This window comes from Lethenteron reissneri, unplaced genomic scaffold, assembly GCF_015708825.2.
Source record: "Lethenteron reissneri isolate LAM-NWPU_2019-01 unplaced genomic scaffold, ASM1570882v1 scaffold_115, whole genome shotgun sequence".
Lineage (NCBI taxonomy): Eukaryota > Metazoa > Chordata > Hyperoartia > Petromyzontiformes > Petromyzontidae > Lethenteron > Lethenteron reissneri.
This window is the reverse complement of record NW_026890838.1, coordinates 57,684-63,787: the sequence shown is the minus strand read 5'-3', so window position 1 is coordinate 63,787 and position 6,104 is coordinate 57,684. Positions and strand designations below refer to the sequence as shown.

Genomic DNA, 6,104 nt, shown 5'->3' with positions numbered 1-6,104 from the left:
AGTCTGAATGAAACAGCACACGAGCTTGGAGCATATATATAAGCTGGGCGCATTGACAAAGTAATTTGCATATCAAAAGGAATTTAGCATATTTATGGGAAATGCAGGAATGTGATTAGTCCTGCATATGCATGTGCATTATGCAGGATTAACAGCATCAAAGGGAGCTGCAGTTACTGCTGCTGCTGAAATTACTGCTGCTGCTGCAGTTTCTGCTGCTGCTGCAGTTGCTGCTGCTGCTGCACTTGCTGCTGCTGCACTTGCTGCTGCTGCTGCACTTGCTGCTGCTGCTGCACTTGCTGCTGCTGCACTTGCTGCTGCTGCTGCACTTGCTGCTGCTGCTGCACTTGCTGCTGCTGCTGCTGCACTTGCTGCTGCTGCTGCACTTGCTGCTGCTGCTGCACTTGCTGCTGCTGCAGTTGCTGCCTTATCCATTTTAATATAACACTATGTATTATTCTACCCACCCTAATGTGTATCACACTGCTATATGTTTACTATACAATTACGACACCATACATTACTCTGCACACTGCACCATGCCAGTGAGTGGAACGCGGTCTGAAAGTCACCGTAAACGTGAACACAATCAGTTAAGATCCGAAATGGTTTATTACGTCCTTCCAATGATTGCTAAGCCAGAATCCATCTTCTCGGTTGAAATTGTCTCTGTGTTTGTATATGTGGATCGCCTCATGAACGAATCTCTCATGATAGCCAGATGGCTTGCAGAGAACCTCTGTCTTGGAGAAGTCAATGTCATGTGAGCCCACTGAATTGTAACAGTGATCTGCCACGGCTGAGGTGTTTGTCCTACCGTGTTTCAGGTCTGCCTTATGTTCACAGATGCGGTCCGAGACATGTCGTTTGGTTTCTCCAATGTAACTGCTACCACAGAGGCAACTTAGTTTGTAGACGCCAGGGTACTGTATGTCTGGAACCACATCTGTGGTGACTTTACCGAAATAACCAAAGAATATGAATTCCCGCTATCACAAAAGTTTTAAGTCAAGATTTTCCCAGGGAGGTGATCTTTTTGTAGAACATATGCAAGGCCCCATTTCGTCATGGAATTCAACAGGTACAGAACAAGATTTTATAAGAATGGAAACAGTCAGGAAATTAACAATGCACATATGCAGCTTAAGTTAGATCTGTTCATCCTCGCATTCAAGCTCATCTGAGCCTGGCTTCAGACCTTTAAGTTGCAAATGAACATTAATTTATACATTTCTGCATAATACAAATAGTATCAACAGTCTTTGCTATGTTAGCTAATTTTTCTTAAATAAATATTCCTGTCATAGCTAGACAACCGAAATTGTGTGCTTGGAGTTTTTGGTAAATATTCATTTTGAAGACACTTGGGTGTCGAGTCATATTTATAACCATTTGCCCTCTCATTGTGTGCCTTAGCAGCCCGTGTGATGAATTAGGGAATCTCTTTCACTATTTCATGAAAATATGAATATGTATAGATGTGTAAGTCATGTGTGACTGTATATATGCATTCCTCTGTGCCTCAATACTCACGGAGATGGTGTGGATATGTTTTTCTGTCTGCAGCTGATGCTCGCTCTGCAGAGTTGGTCTGATGGAGCAAAGGCACTCAGCGCAGCTCGGTACAAGAAGGAAACAATGCGACCAGAATGCAAACAGCATGGATCGTACTGGAAACTTGACACAGCACCAGAGAACACACACAGGAGAGAAACCCTTCAAGTGCACTGTGTGTGGGAAGGCGTTTGCACAGTCATCAACTCTTCAGACCCACCAGAGAACACACACAGGAGAGAAACCTTTTAAGTGCAGTGTGTGTAAAAAGGTGTTTGCACGGTCATCCATTCTTAAATCACACCAGAGAACACACACAAGAGAGAAATATTTTAAGTGCACTCTGTGTGGGAAGGCGTTTGCATTGTCATCAAATCTTAAGATCCACCAGAGAACACACACAGGAGAGAAACCTTTTAAGTGCACTGTGTGTGAGAAGGCGTTTGCACAGTCATCAAATCTTAAGACCCACCAGAGAACACACACAGGAGATAAGCCCTTCAAGTGCAGTGTGTGTGGGAAGGCATTTTTTTATTCATCTACTCTTAAACAACACCAGAGATCACACACAGGAAAGAAACCTTTCAAGTGCACTGTGTGTGAGAAGGCGTTTGCACAGTCACCACATCTTCAAAGACACCAGAGAACACACACAGGAGAGAAACATTTCAAGTGCATTGTGTGTGGGAAGGTGTTTGCAGAGTCATCAAATCTTCAAAGACACCAGAGAACACACACAGGAGAGAAACCCTTCAAGTGCACTGTGTGTGAGAAGGCATTTTCAAGGTCGTCATATCTTCAGACCCACCAGAGAACACACACAGGAGATAACCCCTTCAAGTGCAGTGTGTGTGGGAAGGCATTTTTTTATTCATCTACTCTTAAACAACACCAGAGAACACACACAGGAGAGAAACCTTTTAAGTGCACTTTGTGTGGGAAGGTGTTTGCAATGTCATCAAATCTTAAGACCCACCAGAAAACACACACAGGAGAGAAACCTTTTAAGTGCACTCTGTGTGGGAAGGCGTTTGCACAGTCATCAACTCTTCAGACCCACCAGAGAATACACACAGGAGATAAACCCTTCAAGTGCAGTGTGTGTGAGAAGGCGTTTTCAGATTCATCTGCTCTTCGACGACACCAGAGAACACACACAGGAGATAAACCCTTCAAGTGCAGTGTGTGTGAGAAGGCGATTTCAGATTCATCTGCTATTCGACGACACCAGAGAACACACACAGGAGATAAACCCTTCAAGTGCAGTGTGTGTGGGAAGACATTTTTAGATTCATCTACTCTTAAACAACACCAGAGAACACACACAGAAGAGAAACTCTTCAAGTGCAGTGTTTGTGGGAAAGCGTTTGCACAGTCATCAAATCTTAAAAAACACCAGAGAACACACAAGCATCAGAAAATCCACAAGAAGTGTAATCTGAAATCAGCTTGTGAAAGTCAAAGTGCTGCAATGACCCCATTGTTCATGAAACAAGAACCAGAAGACAATCCCAGCCTGGACACTTTGAAAGGTATCAAGGTGAAATATGAAGAGGCGAAAGTGAAATGTGAAGAAGTAACAGTGAAGAGCGTAGAAGTGAAGGTTAAATTTGAAGATTATTCAACTCCAAAATCGGACCTTCACATAGATGGAGGCAGTGTGAAACAGGAACTAAATTCTGACTGTGAGGCAGAGCGAGGCAACTCCCATGAATTTGTGGATGTGGAGGTGTGGGTGGACTTCTTAGACAATACAAAGTCAAATGGAGACCAGGTAGATGTGCAAGCTTCAGACAATTAAGCTCCAATGGATGCACCTTTGTCACAGGCCTTTCTAATGAATATAATGTGAAGTTGAACACTCAATTTCTAGGTTCAAACTGCAGTGTAAGCGTGGCCAGTATTTGTGAACCTGTGGGTTGGGGCGATCTCTAACCAGGAGTGACTCAAGTGTTTTGTATCATATCTCATCTTAGACACTCGATGGGTGCCCATTATGGGCATCTGCCCCTGTGTGCCACGTGGATATGAGTTTGTAAGTCGGGGGAGATGATTGATATGCCAGTCGGATTTGAACCTTGAACCTCTGCAATAAATAGAGAATGTACTACTACTTGGCTTCCCTCTGAGAGTGCTGCACATATAGGCCTCATCTCGGCAGAGATCAACTTGTAAATACGTTGCAACGTGACGCAGTACATTTCAGTATAGTAATAAAATGTTGCCAATGTGCCCTTTGATTATTTTGAATCATAATTGAAAGAATACCCGTCTGATTTTGTACGTACATACAACATTTTGTGTATTAATGTCAAACATGGAATATGTGCTGTCAGGACAAAGTATCTGTTTTGGTGGTAACCTGTACAAAAACTCACGTGAGAGCTGTTATTTTTGTGATACGAGTCAAAGGGTATTTTTGTGAATCAGGACGCATCTGACTGGGGCAACTCATTGTCTTTGAAATCGGGAGCATAGTCGGATCATTCATCAGTTAAGGTATGCCACTTATAAGTTACGTATAGGAGATACATTCTCCACAAGAACACTAATTATCATTTTGTGTTACGTATACATTTTGTCGAACTGAGACTTGAAATGGACCTTGCCGATGAACATCAGTTGAAGCAAGCCGGACTGTTGAGACATTGTACACCAAAACCAGTCCACAGGTGGCTTGTACTGAACACATATGTAGTGCCATAAGAAAGGGGGGGCTGCTGGGGGCTCTAGGATCCTAGGCAGATAAGCCCTCGGCGCGAGGCGCTAGGATCCCAGGCACCCCAAACAGTTGAGCCCTTTGGCGCCACCAACGGGGGGGCTGTGCGTGCTCTGTGGGATATCTGGGGGCGCACACAACCCCACCCCTCGTTCGTTGGGGACGAGGCATAAAAGGGCAGCTCCCTGGCCGATCGGGGCCAGTTGCAGCTCAAGACCCAAGATCAGCCAGCTTAGTACCCTGGACCCCCTCGTCCCGCTTGTCCTTGTATGGGCCGGGACGTTGTGAGGGCCAGTGGTGGGACTCTGGGACTCCCGGCTCTACGTCCTTGTAAGGGCGAGTTCCGAGGAAGCCAGAGTCCAGACCCGCACCTTGGCTGGGTCGGGTCAATTAGCCTCCCCTAGGGTAATTGCAGCCGGAGGACCCCAGAGCGTAGCCAGAGTAGTGTATCTAGGCTGTAACAGAGTATCAGGACTGTTGGAGTGTTGTATTGTAATAAAGAAGATACCTCTACAAGTGTCTCCGGAACCCATTACACATGCATTCCTAAAAGGCCGTGGTATTTATAGTTTGTGTAAAACATTCCTTTGTTTCGTGTAGAGAACGTTGAATGAAAGATGTCTGCCGATCTGTTTTTTCTCAAGGAGGTACTTTAAAGAGCACATTTGAAGGCATCGTGGATTTTTGTTACAGATTTGTATTCTAGCCTAGGTTTTATTGAATTTTAAATTCTATTCAAATAAAACTTTAGATATATCTGTCTGCATTGCTATCCCACCTTGTTTACCACATGTTTACCTAAATATGTAGACGCTCCCTCTGAAGACGTCACCTCAAATTAACGAGTGGGTTACGTCAGGGCCTCCCCCTCTCTCTGGCTTGTGATGTCACCAAGAGCAGAACTCGTCTCCACGGAATCTAACGACTGCACTGTCTTGGAATGCATTTACACAGTAATCAAATCTTCACAACTGCCAGGGAACACACATTAAAAACCACTTAATGTACAATTGGAAGGCCTTTTGAATTGTCTTGAAACTGAAACACGTGTAAGGAGGTCTTCAAGGAGCAGAGTCTGAGATTGACGTGTGAAATTTGAAGTTCCATAAGCCGATCGTTTGTGATGCAAGGACCCAATAAAGAGGGCAGCTGGGAAACGTCACCATTCGTGAAGGTGACCTGTGAAGGCTCTAGGGTTTGACTTCCAGGTCACTAATGGAGCCCGAGACAAATCACATCCATTTGTGGATGTGGAGTTTTGGGAGGACTTTTCGGACAAGGTCGAGTAGAAGCAGACAGCATGTGTGACCATAAGTGTTGGGTAGGCCTGTAACCAAAAGCATGAGACACGGTTTCCCAATGTTTATTTCAATAGTTTAATTTTTAGTTGATTTGGAATACAGTACGTATTTCAATTGTGATGTAAATTTTAGTTGACGTTTACCTAACGCCATTACTTGGGTAAGGGTTAAGTATTGAATATCGCGTTTTTAGCTGTCGCGTGGCATTTTCCAAGAACGTAACCTACGATATTCAAGGGGCGGCTGTATTTTCTGTCGATCGAGTACAGCAGGCCTATGGTACCCTAAATAGGCTTGGTGCTTTGGGTTCCTTGATTTCGATGTCTCTGCCTCTGCTCACATTCGTTGAGGATTTTTATGATTTTGGGCAGGCCCATTTTAAGCTGCGTGACCAGGAGTTGGAACCATTTCCTGTTCAACTCGGCTTGTGACAGAAATTCACTCTGGCCCAATGCATTACATTTGTAATGTGAGGTTACACCTGGATAATAATGATGGGCTCTGCCGGCCTCAGCCCGCAACTAATGGGG

General features: G+C 44.5%; 1 pseudogene; it reads left to right on the top strand.

Annotated features, from left to right (window-relative positions):
• The first annotated feature begins 1,445 nt into the window (after positions 1 to 1,445).
• LOC133361577 (zinc finger protein 91-like) overlaps positions 1,446 to 6,104 on the top strand; it is a 31,253-nt pseudogene continuing 26,594 nt past the window's right edge.